Below are 16577 nucleotides of genomic sequence, written 5' to 3'. Positions count from 1 at the left end.
CGTATAAATGTCTCAAGAAGAACGTTGTAAACCAACAAAGAATAAAGTTAAGTATTCGAGGAGCTGCATACTTTTCTTATTAGCATTCAACAGTTAGCCTGTTCCAGACTTCACGCCAGTCGGCGTGTGTGTACGCGTGCCTTTCTTTCGGCTACCCGTCACTGTGGACTGGCTGCATTGTCAGTCCACATCAAAAGAAATCCCTTACTTTTAAAGGCTGTCGGTTCAACTAAATAATTAGGAATTAAAATTACGAAGAACTTAAATTGGAATGACCAAATCGATAATGATGTGGGGACGGCAAACGAAAGACTGCATTTCGTTGGCGGGAGAAGAAGCAACAGGTCTGCTAAAAAGAGTGCCTACACCATGCTTGTCCGTCTTTTGCTGGAGTAGTGCTGTGCAGTGTGGGATCCTTAGCAAATAGGACTGACGGAGGAAATCGGAAAAGTCCAAAGAAGGGAAGCTCGTTTTTTACTATCGCGAAATAGGGGAGAGAGTGTCAAGAATTATAATAAGCGAGCTGGACTGGCAAACGTTAAAACAAAGGCCTTTTTCGTTGCGGCGAGACCTTTTCACGGAAGTTCCGTCATAACCTGTGTCCTCTGAATGTGAAAATATTTTATTGTCGCCAGCCTACATAGGTACAAATGATCGACGTAATAAAATAAGAGAAATCAGTGCCTGTACAGAAAGATCTAAGGGTTCATTTTTCCTACACGTTGTTATGGTGGAGCGGCAGAGACATAGTCTGAAGACACTTCGAAGAACCCTCTCCGGCATTTTAATGTCACTACTAACACAATAAACTGGTAGCCAAAATCGCAGGAATTCTTTTTATTCCATGATTACCGGCTTCGGCGAAACTAAAAAAAAGGCTCTGAGCACTATGGGACTCAACATCTGTGGTCATAAGTCCCCTAGAACTTAGAACTACTTAAACCTAACTAACCTAAGGACATCACACACATTCATGCACGAGTCAGGATTCGAACCTGCGACCGTAGCGGTCACGCGGTTCCAGACTGAAGCCCCTTTAACCGCACAGCCGCACCGGCCGGCGCGAAACTAAAGCCGCCATCATTGGATCTTAGGACACATACAGGTTACAGCAACAAGGCAAACAATGGTGATATTAATAGTTGCCTATAACACGCAGGCCTTACAAAATTGCCGTAAGTAGCACATAGGCGTCCAAGAGAGATGAGATTATAAATGTTAATTGTCTCCGTCACATACAAGCGCACGCTAGGTACTACTAGTACTGACAAGGGAACCTCCCCATCGCACCCCCCTCAGATTTAGTTATAAGTTGGCACAGTGGATAGGCCTTGAAAAACTGAACACAGATCAATCGAGAAAACAGGAAGAAGTTGTGTGGAACTGTGAAAAAATAAGCAAAATGTACAAACTGAGTAGTTCATGGCAAGATAGGCAACATCAAGGAGACTGGGAACGCAGGAGCGCCGTGGTCTCGTGGTAACGTGAGCAGCTGCGGAACGAAAGGTTCTTGGTTCAAATCTTCCATCGAGTGAAGAGTTTAATTTTTTTATTTTCAGTTTATGTGACAAACTCTTATGTTTTCATCACTTTTTTGGTAGTGATTATCACGTCCACAAGAAAACCTAAATCGGACATGGTAGAAAAATCTTTTTACCCATTCGCCAAGTGTACAAGTTAGGTGGGTCGACAACATATTCCTGTCATGTGACGCACATGCCGTCACCAGTGTCGTATTTAATATATCAGATGTGTTTTCCTATGGAGGAATCGGTTGACCTATGACCTTGCGATCAAATGTTTTCGGTTCCGATTGGAGAGGCACGTCCTTTCGTCTACTAATCGCACGGTTTTGCGATGCGGTCGCAAAACACAGACACTAAACTTATTACAGTGAACAGAGACGTCAATGAACGAACAGACAGATAATAACTATGCAAAAATAAAGAAAGTAAAATTTTCACTCGAGGGAAGTCTTGAACCAAGGACCTCTCCTTCTGCAGCTGCTCACGCTACCACGGGACCATGGCGCTCCTGAGCTCACGTTCTCCTTGATGTTACCTATGTGGCCAATGGACTACTCAGTTTGTATATTTTGCTTATTTTTTCACAGTTCCACACAACTTCTTCCTGTTTCCTCAATTGATCTGTGTTCAGTTTATCAAGGCCTATCCACTGTGCCAAGTTATAACTAAATCTGAGGGGGGTGCGATGGGGAGGTTCCCTTGTGAGTAGTACCTAGCGCCGGCCGTGGTGGCCATGCGGTTCTAGGCGCTGTAGTCCGGAACCGCGCGACTGCTACGGTCGCAGGTTCGAATCCTGCCTCGGGCATGGATGTGTGTGATGTCCTTAGGTTAGTTAGGTTTAAGTAGTTCTAAGTTCTAGGGGACTGATGACCACAGATGTTAAGTCCCATAGTGCTCAGAGCCATTTGAACCATTTAGTACCTAGCGTGCGCTTGTATGTGCTACTCACGACAATTTTGTAAGGCCTGCGTGTTATAGGCAACTATTAATATCATCATTGTTTGCCTTGATTGTAACCTGTATGTGTCCTAAGATCCGACGATGGCGGCTTTAGTTTCGAGAAGCCGGTAATCATGGAATAAAAAGAATTGCTGCGATCTTGGCTACCAGTTTATTGTGTTAAAAGCATCTAGATCGCTTCCACATGAACAGAATGTGCTCCCTATAAAACTTTAGTGTTAATTGCAGAATAATCATGTAGATGTCGTTTACATGCAAGACGATTACGCAGGCGTTCACAATAAACCATTATTTTGTCCAGTTGCGTTGTTGCCTGTGAATGTGTCGTGGTGTCTTGAGATCGAATTTCTCAGCTACTTCGTCACCGTCATCTTCATTGTCTGCAGATATACAAACGACGTGATTTCGTCATAAGGAATCGTAGTGTAGGCAGTATCATTCTGTTTTCGCTCCTAGTCGTTTACGTATATAACACGTACGTCTGTGTATTCTGAACCCTTTGAAAATGCTTAAACATCAGATTCAGCAGCAATATTTTTCAACAGTTCTAACTTTGCCAGCCTATGGAGCAGTGCATCTAATTATTTGTTCGTGGACACAGCTACCTAAATTCTTTTTTCTGTCATTTTACACCAAAAACAAACGAGGGCCAAACAACAATGTACATTTTGATGTGCGTATAAAACAGAACTGTGTGATACTTTCTACTTTGTGCAATACCAGTATAACACAGATTCGCGCATGGCAGATATCGTGAATGGTGTTGTGGTTTTCAGGCCAAAGATTGGTTTGATGCAGCTCTCGATGCTAGTCTATCCTGTGCAAACCTTTAACCTCTTCGTCTCCAAATAACTACCGCAACTTACATCAAATTCAATCTGCTTGCATGTTCACATGTTGGTCTCTCTCAACAATTTTTATCAGTCGCCTCAACTGTGCAAACTCCCCTCCTCCCCCCCCCCCCCCCGTGTTCCCCCTCCCCCACCCACCCCCTCGCACACACACACACACACACAAACTTCCTTGTCAAATTGACTATTCCTTAAAGCCTTGAAACGTCCCCTTGGGAAAATTTCTGAATTACTGTGCTGATAAACCTCTTACATTATTTGCTTTTCAAACAGCTGAGCAAAACTGAACGTACTCAAATATTCACTAAAGTGACACACAATATTTTTAGCGCAACGCAATCTGACTTTCAAAAATCCCTACAAAAGAATGGTCCTGACTAACATTAACCTATACCTTTCACAAATCACTTACCTCACCAAAAATCTTCGTTACTCGAACTACTGCAATACAGCGAGCGCCACTACTGCCAGCTAAATAAAAGATTCAAACTACTGAAGGCACTAACTACTGATAGGCATAGTTAGCAAATGAAAGATTTTGATAGAGAACAAACAATGCATTTACCTTAATAGTGTTGAAAAATCATAATATACATAGCAGTTCATGACATCTAGTCTTACAAATTTCAAAACTCCGCCATTTCTCTCCCCACATCCACCACTGCTGGCGGCTCACCTCCAACTGTGCAACGCTACGCGCTGTTCACTCCAGCTGCCCAACACTACAATGGCAGACAACAATGCAAAATAGCCACAGGCTGCACACAGCACAGCCAGTGATTTTCATACAGAGCGCTACGTAACGTTGCCAATAAGAAAACATAAACAGCCTACTTACAGCCTCAGGACGTGCCTTCTCAACCTATCCCTTCTGTTAGTTAAGTTGTGTCATTTTTTTTTTAAGGAGAACAGTGGTTGACAAGGGAGTCGGACTGGGTTGTAGCCTATTACCAATGTTGTTCAATTTTTATATAAATCAAACAGTGAAAGGAAACCAAGGAGATATTTGGAAATGAAATTCAAGTTCAGACAGAAGTAACCAAAATTTCAACATTTGCCCGTAATTCTGCAGTTCTGTCAGCGACGGCAAAATACCTGGAAGATCAGTTGATCGGAATGGATAGAATCTTGAAAAGCGGAACATCAACAAACGTAAACCAAGGGAAATGGAATGTAATCGAATTAAACCAGGCATAGGTACGGGAGGTAGATTAGGAACTGAGGGGCCTGCTGTTAGGAAATCTTTTGTATGGAGAGTAGACTTGTACGGAAGTGGAATGTGGACGATAGCAGCTCAGACTAGAAAAGGAGCTTCTGAAATTTCGTGCTGTAAAACGATGCTGAAGATTGGTCCGGTAGATACAATAACAGATGAGAAGGTAGTGAGTCGAATTTGGGAAAAAAGAAATTTATGGCAGAGCCTCACTAATGTAAGACGTCGATTGACAAGACACGTTCTCGGGCACTAAAGAAATCATGTTTTGTAACGGAGAGAAATTTTAGAGATAAGAATAGTAGAAGAAGACGAAGGCTTGAACACGGATCAAACTAATGTAGGTTGCGGCAATTATGCATAGGTGAAGAGGCTTCCACAGTATAGTGGAGAGCTGCCTGCATCAAACTGTTCTTCGGCCTGAAGACCACTACAACGAAGCTGCAGATGAATTTGCTTGGAGTATTTCAGTTTGAGAACAAGAAGTGGGCACCCTACAGTTGATGACTCGCATTATTGGGATTAGGCGAGTGGAAGGAAGTCCCCTTCCTGCTTGTGGGCCACTCGTTTGACGTCTGGTCAGCCCGTTTGGGAAACACGCGCAGGAAGCACCTCTCGAAGTGGGCAGGCTGTCACCGCCCGCCTTACTGTCTGGCTGGCTGGACAGTCGCTCTTGAGAGAGGAGAATGCGACTCAGTCTGGGCCAGCCCGGCGCACGGCGCGACTGTTGGGGTTTTCCCAGCCAGCCTCCGCCACGCACTGCGTCCCTCCTAGCGCCGCCCAGCAGTCTGTAGCCAGCGCCAGCCGCTGACCTCACAGCCGCCGCACAGTGGACAGGGACGGACTAACGGCGGACGTAGCTGGTCTACTATTTACGGCAAAGCTTTTCATCACTGACGTCCCTCTTGAGAGGAGTGGTCGACAGTGACGACTAAACTCTGCCCAGAGTTACTTTTGCGTTTCACGGAACGGAGTGCGGGTTCATAAAAATGAAGCAGCATCTTCGAGCAGAGGTAAAAGTAGCGGTGTGAGATCAATAACAGCGGACAGTCTGGTTGGAGCCTGGGTCCCTAGTATATCTATCAGCAGAACTCACCGCACCTGAAGAAGATGGTTGCGTTTGTCATCGAAATATTGTGCAAGAAACGGAAACCACAGCTCCACTGGCTGTCCGGGAGACCACAATCAGCTTTCTACTGCTGTTCATTATGTACGAACACTGTAGATTATCCATCGTCTCCATAACTCCTCTCTCTCTCTCTCTCTCTCTCTCTCTCTCTCTCTCTCTCTCTCCTCTCTCTCCCTCTCTCCTCCTCCTTTCGCAACAAACCTGACCTTAACCGATGTTCTAATACGCCATACATGCTTATAATTTTAATTTTAGTAACAGTAGGATGGTTCAAATGGCTCTGAGCACTATGGGACTTAACATCTATTGTCATCAGTCCCCTAGAACTTAGAACTACTTAAACCTAACTAACCTGAGGACATCTCACACATCCATGCCCGAGGCAGAATTCGAACCTGCGACCGTAGCGGTAGCGCCGTTCCAGATTGAAGCGCCTAGAACCGCTCGTCCACCGTAGCCGGTGCCACAACTGTTAACACATTAACACACGCCAATATAAGACAAGACGGTCTGTGCTTTTACGGGAAAATGTTTGCGGTTGCTTACAGAACCATGATCCAAGCCCGGATCTACTGCGGGGCGGGATGTGGGTTGGGGTGAGGGGCAAACAGGGGTATCTGCCCGGGCGGCAGTTTCAGGGGGCACCAAATTCATATTCTTGAAGAAAAAAACCGTGTTTCACAAAGCACCTAGCATCCAGTGCACATTGGTCTATCGATTATTAGCCGGCCGCTGTGGCCGAGCCGTTCTAGGCGCTGCTACGGTCGCAGGTTCTAATCCTGCCTTGGGCATGGATGTTTGTGATGTCCTTAGGTTAGTTAGGTTTGAGTAGTTCTAAGTCTAGGGGACTGATGAGCTCAGATGTTAAGTTCCATAGTGCTTAGAGCCATTATCTATCGATTATTCGTATGATTTTGAAATGCATCCCTGCTGGTTTTTGAACGATTTTCAACACATTATAAGTTTATTTCTGAACTAATCGTAAGTTGACTTTTAAATGCGTGCTTAGTGTTCGTGATGTCTCTGCCATGGGAATCGCCGTCGCATCTAGAAATGAAAAAAAAAAGTAAAAACCTTTTCCTTGGACGGAAGAGGACGGGGCTATACGACCTGAGCCGAATAAACCCGAACAGGTCAAAGCCAATTGCTGTTTGTTTATGTGGTTGACTGGATGTGCGAATGACCAGCGTTGTTATAATAATTAGTGAAATTCATAGATCCGGACTACCAAAGTTTAAATAAACGACCAACAGGAATTACAGGGAAGGAAGATTTACGTATTGTCTTCTCGGTGTATCGAAGAAAATGAAATTTTCACAGAAACTTTTTGCCAGAACGCTACACTACTATGGGCAGATTGTACAGTCCCTGATTAGCAGCTTCTTATGTTCTGTTCACGGAATAGCGCGAAAAACGCGTTGTACGAACATGTAATAACGCCTAACTGGAGAACAAACGCGGGGTAGCTGAACCACTGGGTCTGGCAGGATTAGTGAAGTTAACCGGAGAATAAGTTTTGACAATGGCAGGAATAGTTGCAGAATTAGTGATGACGAGATTGTTTATTAGAACGAGGAAGGGAAACAAACGGGTACATCACACAAATTATATGGAAGAATATGACGATTCCAGATTTGTATAAAAATTTCGTACTACTAGTATTACTTTTCGATCTCGTGCTCGAGGAACTGGAACCTATGAATCAAATGTGGAACCATTTCCTAACATAAAACTTTTGGCTTGTAGTAGGCACGATAGACATTTGATACTGGTACTTCGTCAGTTATATTCTGTCGTGTTGTTTATGTAAATGAGGTAGATAAGAATTACCATTTGTGATAATACAGTCTCCTTATTTGGCGTATATTACAATTGCTGCAATATTAGGAAGGCCTATTTCGTTATATCTAGCAGACAATGACAAAACAGACATAATTAAATCGAAAAACCACACCAGTCTTGAGTACTATTCGCATTAACAGTATTAGAAAACGACATTTTGATTTTTCATCTAGCAAAACGTTTGACGAACTTTGACGACTTAACAGATTCTTTCGCAGGAAGGAAAGGACACCGTGTAAAACTGTAGTAAGATTTGAGGGAAAAAATGCTGGGACCTAAAGACTGAAAAAATGTGTACTAAGCTCCTTGTCTCTTGTCTTTACTGGTTTTATGTTTCCTACATTTAATTTTATGTCAAGCAAACGAAAACGTTATTAACCAATAGGCAATAAAGGGTGCAAATTTTCTGAAGTGTTCTTACTCTCCCGGTTACATTTAATTCCAACCAGTATTAATTGTGAGTTTTTCTAAGGGTAGGATGTCAAACGGGCCTACTGGGAGCAGAAGAGGCGGAAAATGCAGTGACTTGCAAGAGAAAAATGCTGTGTGAAAAGGCGTGGCGCTGCACTTTGGCACATTGAAGAACAAATAACATGTCTTACATTTTCTCGAACATATATGTATTATATATCAACCTCTTCAGAAAGATGTGCGCTACGAATTGAACACATTTTTGAAAAATCTTTTTATTAAATTTTCGACGTCCTATCTCAAACGCTCGAGCGGGAGGAGCGGGGTGGCGTCACTATAAAGTTTTTGCACCGCTTCAGAAATATCGTAGACCCTGGGCTGCCATGATTGTACCGAGAGGTGCACCTCTTCGTCCGAAGCAAATCGGCTGCCACGAATGTCTTTCTTCAGGGCTCCAAAAATGTGGAAATCGTACTGGGCAGCATCGAGACTGCTTGGATGATGAGTAAGGGGTTCCCAGCGAAACATCTGCACCGCAGTCCAAGCTCACTTGACAATCTGTAGGCACGCCCGTGTTCCGTAAGCAACCACAAACATTTTTACACGAAGCATTTACCGTCTTGTCTCACACAAGGGTAAAAGTATTAACAGTTATGACGATTACCATTTAAATAATAGAGACTTTACTTTCTTTATTTATCTGTCTTTTTCATTTGACTGTCCGTTACAGGAAGTATGGGGGGTTATTCGGAGATGAAGAGGCTTGCTCAGGATAAATTAGTGAGGAGAACAGCACCAAACTAGCATTCGGACTAAAGACCACAACAACAAGTAGCGTGCACATCAAGTTTCAGACTTCGTAATGTGGACGGTGCCCTATAATTTGCAAATGTTTGAAGAGAATCGTAGTAAACCAAGAAAAATTTTTCGAATGAACAATAAGTGATGCTATTTTCGATGAACACGATCGTCAGCGTAACATTTCATTACCCACGACAGGTAAAACATAGTTCATTAAATAGCTTTCGCTGGTGTAATACGATGTTTTTCAGATGTTCCAAGTTTAGGTTCAATTTTAGTAGCAGTTTTGTTGTCATTAAATTTCGAGATTATTTTGATATAATACGAGGTCGTTAAAGCAGCGAGAGATCGTAACACAGCCTCCGGCAGCGTCGGTTCGGGAACAGGTCTGCGGTTACGGACTTTCCCGACCTGGATGGGACTGCTCGTATAACCGCCTGGCTGTCGTTCTGTCCGCCTACCAAGCGCGGTATTCCCTCGCCGTTTCTCGCTGATCAAACATCGTTATGAATCACGCGTTATCTAATAATGGCTGTCACTGCTGGTGAAGGTGAAATGCGCAGTGCGCGTGCCTTTGTTGTTACTGCTGGCGAAGCTCAAACACCCAGCGTGCACTCCTTTGTTGTTACGACTTCATTTGCCTTTATTTCATTACGCTTCTGAAGGTCAGCAAGTGTCAGCGGCTGGATGCTAAACAACTCATGTTCAGCTCAAATTCAAATGGCTCTGAGCCCTATGGGACTCAACATCTTAGGTACTAAGTCCCCTAGAACTTAGAACTACTTAAACCTAACTAACCTAAGAACATCACACACACCCATGTCCGAGGCAGGATTCGAACCTGCGACCGAAGTAGTCCTGCGGTTTCGGACTGCAGCGCCAGAACCGCACGGCCACCGCGGCCGGCTCGTGTTCAGCATTTCCCTCTTTTCCCGCAACCGTCTACGAGGTGTGGCTAGAAAAAACCCGGACTAGTACTGGTGAAACAATAAAACGAGTGCAATAAGGCTGAAAGTCGCGTGGCCTGTCACGTGACTCTCGCTCCGCCTACTGCTCGAGTTTCATCTGCCTCCTGCACTCAGTCTGCCCGTGGCGTCTGTTTTAAGTAGTTGACGTTTTGTCTGTGCGTCGGAAAATGTTGAGTGTACAGAAAGAACAGCGTGTTAACATCAAATTTTGTTTCAAACTAGGAAAATCTGCAAGTGAAACGTTTGTAATGTTACAACAAGTGTACGGCGATGGTTGTTTATCGCGAACACAAGTGTTTGAGTGGTTTAAACGATTTAAAGATGGCCGCGAAGACACCAGTGATGACACTCGCACTGGCAGACCATTGTCAGCAAAAACTGATGCAAACATTGAAAAAATCGGTAAAATTGTTCGACAAGATCGCCGTTTAACAATCAGAGCAGTGTCTGAGTTAACAGGAGTTGACAAGGAAAGTGTTAGGCAGATTCTTCATGAAAGTTTCAACATGAACAAAGTGTGTTCAAAAATGGTTCCAAAGTGTCTCACAATTGAACAGAAGGAACGCCGAAGAATGATTTGTTCTGACATCCTGGAAAACATTGAAAGTGATGCCACCTTCTTACAAAATGTTATCACTTGCGATGAATCGTGGTTTTTTACTTACGATCCCGAAACTAAACGCCAATCGATGCATTGGAAAACTCCTGGTTCTCCACGACAAAAAAAGCACGAATGTCAAAATCGAAATTCAAGGCAATGATGATTGTTTTTTTTTTTTTTTTTTTGACGTCAAAGGGATTGTGCACATTGATTGGGTACCAGAGGGACAAACAGTGAATCAGCATTACTACATTAGCGTCCTGGCTACCCTACGTGAGCGAGTACGGAGAAAACGGAACGATTTGTGGAGAAAAAAGTCATGGATCCTTCACCAAGACAATGCCCCAGCTCACAGTGCGTTGTCAGTGAAGACGTTTTTGGCAAAACACAACAGTCCCATCTTAGATCATCCACCCTACTCACCTGATTTGGCCCCCTGTGACTTTTTTCTTTTCCCTAAAGTCAAGTAAGCTTTGAAAGGAACTAGATTTGAGACTGTTGAAGCAGTAAAAGAAAAAGCGACGGAAGTAATGTATGGACTTACCGAAAATGATCTGCAGCATTGCTATGAAAAGTGGAAAATTCGTATGGAGCGGTGTGTAGAGACCGAGGAGGAGAGTACATTGAAGGAGATAACATGAATTTGTAAATAATTGTAAATAAATGTTTTTTCCAGCATCAGCCGGTTTTTTTCTAGCCGCACCTCGTATGAGCTATGCATTCAGTGAGCACGGCATTGTTGGCCAGGAGGCCCCATCCGGGTAAGTTGGGCCGCCGAGTGCGAGTCTTATTTAAGTCGACGCCACGCTGGGCGACTTGCGTGGCGGTGCTGAGGATAAAACGATGTTGAGGACAACAAGACAACCAGTCAATTAGCGGAGAATATCTCCAACCCACCCGGGAATCGAATCCGGGTCTGCTGCATGGGAGGCAAGTACGTTACCACTCAGCTAAGGAGGCGGACAGTGAGAGCGGAATGAAATATTCTTACGTGTTCTTTGCCTTTGGGTCATATAGGGCGGGGGAGGGGTCAAAAAATTGAAATGCCAAGATAGCAGGTTGCACGATTGTATCTGAACACAAATGGGACCTGTGTAGTTTCCTGAACGCGTTGCGAGCGTTAGTAGGGGTCAGGACAGTGTTCTCTGTAGTTGAGAGTGCGTTATGGCGTAGCCAAGTGAATACGAGCGTGGGCAAATCGTTGGTACTCGTTTTGTGCGTGCTTCCTTAGCCAAAAGCAGCAGAAGAGCTTGGTGTTACAAGAAGCGCACTACGGAATTTTTTCTGCTCAATATAGCGAAAGCGGAACAATATCGTTCGTTAAATCGCAAAGTGGATAGAGTGCTGGTGATAGTCATTGTTGAGGGTTTTGATCAAAAATAAGAACACGACAGCTGCAGGAATCACTGCCGAACTGAATGTCGCACTCGCGAACTGTCAGCACTAAAACAACAAGAACGGAAGTCCGTAATAGGGAAACGCAGGGAATTACAAAACAACTCAGCAGTAAACCAAGTGCTCCAGACGGGAAAACGTAGTGCCGAATTCATAAAACCTCGACAAAATGGGGCAGTGGAAGAATGTCAAGTGGTCGGATGAATCGTGTTTCACCCTGATCATACAATGCAAACATTCACAGCTGTATTAACTTCACTTAAACCTTCCGGCCTAATAACCCATTGTCGATGTATAAAACTTTCTCCTAACGTTTCCTCTCCGATTGCGGGAGATACCTTCAGGGCTAAAGTGGCGAACTCCAAGCAGAACTCGAGGGAGTGGCGAATATGTGGGCAGTGTAGAGGGCACCACAGTCCGTCACGTGACGTCGGCTACGTGATTATCTCTGGTAGTGACAACATTCTCGATTGGAGGTAATCGATCATCATTCTTACGTTGTAATGTTTCATCCAAATTTTGTCTAATTTAACACCTTCATCTTTTCTGTTAAAATTGTTACGGCGTTTGTCAATCTAAATAGCCTCTCTACACACTCGGGCATGATAATGGAATGTTTTAGACATGACACTCGTCGCAGTGAATTTTATTTCATGGTCACCCTCTTGGTAAAAATGTTCCATACGGCCGATTTATCCGTATTTGCTAGGCGGCAGTTCCTCTTGTGTTCAACGAGACAGGTGCTAACATTTCTTTTTGTGGTACCAATATAAAGCAGTCCACAGCTACAAGGAATTTTATATACACCTGGTATAGCCAAAGGAAGTCGTATATATTTTGCCGATCCTAAACAGTGTTTCATCTTCCTGGTGGATCTGAACGTAGTTTCCACATCACACTTGCTCAACACTTTCACAGTGCGATCTGTAATTGTACTGATGAACGGAAGGAAAACTTTTCCTTTGGGCGACCGTCGATCCTGATTCTCTCCGTAGGGCGAGGCGCTCGATCTATCCCCTCATTAGAATGATCATTCCTATTGAATATCGACCGTACAAAAATGGTTCAAACGGCTCTGAACACTATGGGACTTAACATCTATGGTCATCAGTCCCATAACACTTAGAACTACTTAGACCTAACTAACCTAAGGACATCACACAGCCGGCCAGGGTGGCCGTGCGGTTAAAGGCGCTGCAGTCTGGAACCGGGCGACCGCTACGGTCGCAGGTTCGAATCCTGCCTCGGGCTTGGATGTGTGTGATGTCCTTAGGTTAGTTAGGTTTAAGTAGTTCTAAGTTCTAGGGGACTGATGACCTTAGAAGTTAAGTCCCATCGTGCTCAGAGCCATTTGAACCATTTGACATCACACAACACCCAGTCATCACGAGGCTCGACCGTAGATATTCGTCTTTTAAATAAGTCGGTTCACATATTTTGTTCACATATTTTAATCATACCCCTCTTTTGTCCATGGTGGTGGTTAGAATCTGTGTGTAGGTAACGGTCAGTACTCGCGGCGTTTCTATAACCCTATGGTCCAAGAAATTCAATTGGACATTGTTCTCCGTCTCCATAGTAAACTGTACTTTTGGACTGCTGCACTAGTAAGGTATCCAATTCCTCTGCACCAAGTGTCCATACTACGAAACTATCATCGACGTAGAAGTACCATCTGGCTCGTCTTTTTCTGGCAGTCCGCAACGCCCGCTGTTTAAAATTCTCCACAAACAAACAGGCCACAACCGGACTGAAAAGACTACCCACAGCCACCACCTCAAACTGTAGGAAAAAGTTTTACACATCGACCACACTCTATCAGCTCGAAAGTTTTAAGTGATAGCTTGCTTCACACTGATTCCCACTTCTGGTCGAGTTTACACCTCAAGGGTGAAACATGGCTGGGATTCGGTGACGATTTAACCAGCCATATCGTGGTATTCCACGCGCCCAGTAGTTGTTCTGCAGGCTCGTATTACTGCCAGTGTTTATGTGACCAATTTGGCCGACCGCTGTACCCGTGCGGTTCTAGGCGCTTCAGCCGGAACCGCGCTGCTGCTACGGTTATAGGTTCGAATCCTGCCTCGGTCATGGATGTGCGTGATGTCCTTAGGTTAGTTAGGTTTAAGTAGTTCCAAGTTCTAGGGGAGCGGTGACCTCAGATGTTACGTCCCATAGTGCTTAGAGCCATTTGAACCATTTGACCATTTTGGCTGATCGGGTCCATCTCACGATACGATGTTTGTTCCCCAATTGGTGATGTATTCCAAGATGACAGGGCCCCTGTTCGCACAGCTCTCATAGTCCAGAACTGGTATTGTGAGCATTTCCCATGGCCACAACAGTAACCATACCTGAATATCATTGAGCCCTTTTCGACTACTTCGGATGGAAGAGAGCGTGACCTCATTCCACCCCCGTTTCCTGCACGTGCCATTCTTTTAAGGGAAGAATTGTATAATATTTCCTTGAAATCCACACAGTACCTGTATCAGTTTTCAGACGACTGGAAGCTGTTTTGAAAGCGAACGGTTTTGCCACATCGTATTAGGCGTGGTAATGTGTTGTGTTCGTGGTGTTTCGATGTTTTTGTCCACCCCTTGTTTATGCTTTTCTTATCTCAGAGGTTCTGGTAACTGCTGTTTTCCGACAACCGAAAATGGTAACGCAATATGACCTGAAAACTGACAGTTCCACCTCCTGTTAGAAATAGTGAAGTGCACACGCTAGAACAAAAAATACTCTAGCCCACAAATCTGAAATTCTCCTCAAAAGCAACGATAATAAAGCCTTCGAATGACGTGTTAAAATATGTAATTATGTCTACTGTCGTTTGTTTTCTCTGTTAACTATCAAAGACCTGTATAAATACATCCCTGTGATGAGGCAGAATTTCCTAAAATGTCAAGTCAAAGGTGTCACAACTATAAATAAACGTTATAAAGAAAATCGAGGGTATCTACGTCATTGGTCGTCAAAGGTTTTTTCCCAAGAGCCAAAACCGATGTTTTGGGACAACACATTGTGCCGCATATGTACTGATATTATTATTAACTGGTAAAGAACATAAATTAGTATGTTATGAGCCGGACGACCGGTGTGGCCGAGCGGTTCTAGGCGCTTCACTCTGGAACCGCGTGACCGCTACGGTCGCTGATTCGAATCCTGCCTCGGGCATGGATGTGTGTGATGTCCTTAGGTTAGTTAGGTTTATGTAGTTATAAGCTCTAGGGGACTGATGACCACAGCTGTTAAGTCCCATACAGCTCAGAGCCATTTGAACCATTTTGAACCACCACCCCAAGTACTCATCGCTGAAATTCGTCGCCATTCGGAACACTTCTTGTTGGCTGGTCTGTTTCAGATTACTGCCAACTATCTAACAGTTGCGTAATAAGTGTAGTTGTTTTTCTGTGTGTGCGAAAAACTCTGATTAGTAATAGTATTGAAATGCAATATTGAATATGAAATACCATAACATAAATTTGATAAATGATTTAAATATCAGTTTCCTTCTGCTCACTGCTTTTTATTACAACACCCCTGGTTAATTTAGTGTTCCTTGCTACAAATAAGTACCGCATTTAAAGATGACCATCTCTCTCACACGCATAAAAGAATCGATGCTACTTTCATGTCAAAATTTATAACGTAACAGTTGATTGATACGAGCCACGCACGCCCGTGAGTCGTCAGTACTTGAAGACAAACAAACTTCCCCCCCGCCCTCCCCCTTCTCACATCCTGTACCCCATAGTGCCTGGCGACTTACTCTTCTGCGCGTGATGTAAGCGGCCAGATTTACTTAGCTGACCAACGTGAATTAAAACGGAACACATTTTAAAATATCACAGTCCCTGTTAGTATTTTTACTGAACAATAATACTATACTCTTCACAACCTGTTAACATTAGTTGATGTTTTTCGATTCGACTGCAAGTTACTAGTGCATTCAGACATATTATAAAAATGTACGTACTCCTAAATCACTGAATCGATTTAAACCAAACATGGTGTACAGATCTCTTACTATTAGAAACAATCGTTGTTCGGGCAAGAGCCATCTGCCTATCACAATTTAGGAGTTATGACGTCATAAAATATGTACATCGAACAAGCAGTATAGGAAATCAAATAAAAATTTGGAGTAGGAATTATAGTCCACGTAAAAGATATAAAAACTTCGAGGTGTGGCGATGACACTGTAATTCTGTCAGAGGCAGCAAAGGACTTGTGAGACCGGTTGAACGAAATGGACAATTTCTTGAAAGGAAGATATAAGATGAACATCAACAAAAGCAAAACAACAATAATACAATGTGATAGAATTAAATCAGGTGATGCTGGGGAAATTAGGTTAGGAAACGAGATACTTAAAGCAGTAGACGAGTCTTGCTGTTTGGGCAGCAAAATAATTGATGATGGCAGAAGTAGAGGATATAAAACGTGGGCTGGCGGGCAAGAAAAGCATCTGTGAAGAAGAAAAATTTGTTAACATCGAGAATAGATTTAAGTGTTAGGGAGTCTTTCTTTGTGTGGAGCGTGGCCATGAATATGAGTGAAATGGGCGATAAACAGTTTATACGAGAATAAAAGCTTTTGAAATGTAGTGCTACAGAAGAATACGGAAGATTAGATGGATAGATCACGTAACTAATAAGAAGATACTGAGCAGCAGAACAGGGGAGACAAGAAATTTTTGGGACAACTTCACCAAAAGAAGGGATCGGTTGATACGACACATTCTGAGACACGTAAGGGATCGGCAATTTAGTATTGGAAGGAAGTGTGGGGAGGGGTTGGGGGTAAAAATTGTAGAGGGAGACCAAGAGATGAATACTCTAAGCAGATTCAGAAGGACGTAGGTTGCAGTAGTTATT

This window comes from Schistocerca serialis, chromosome 1 (genome assembly GCF_023864345.2).
Source record: "Schistocerca serialis cubense isolate TAMUIC-IGC-003099 chromosome 1, iqSchSeri2.2, whole genome shotgun sequence".
Classification (NCBI taxonomy): domain Eukaryota; kingdom Metazoa; phylum Arthropoda; class Insecta; order Orthoptera; family Acrididae; genus Schistocerca; species Schistocerca serialis.
Note: the sequence above shows the minus strand (reverse complement) of the source record.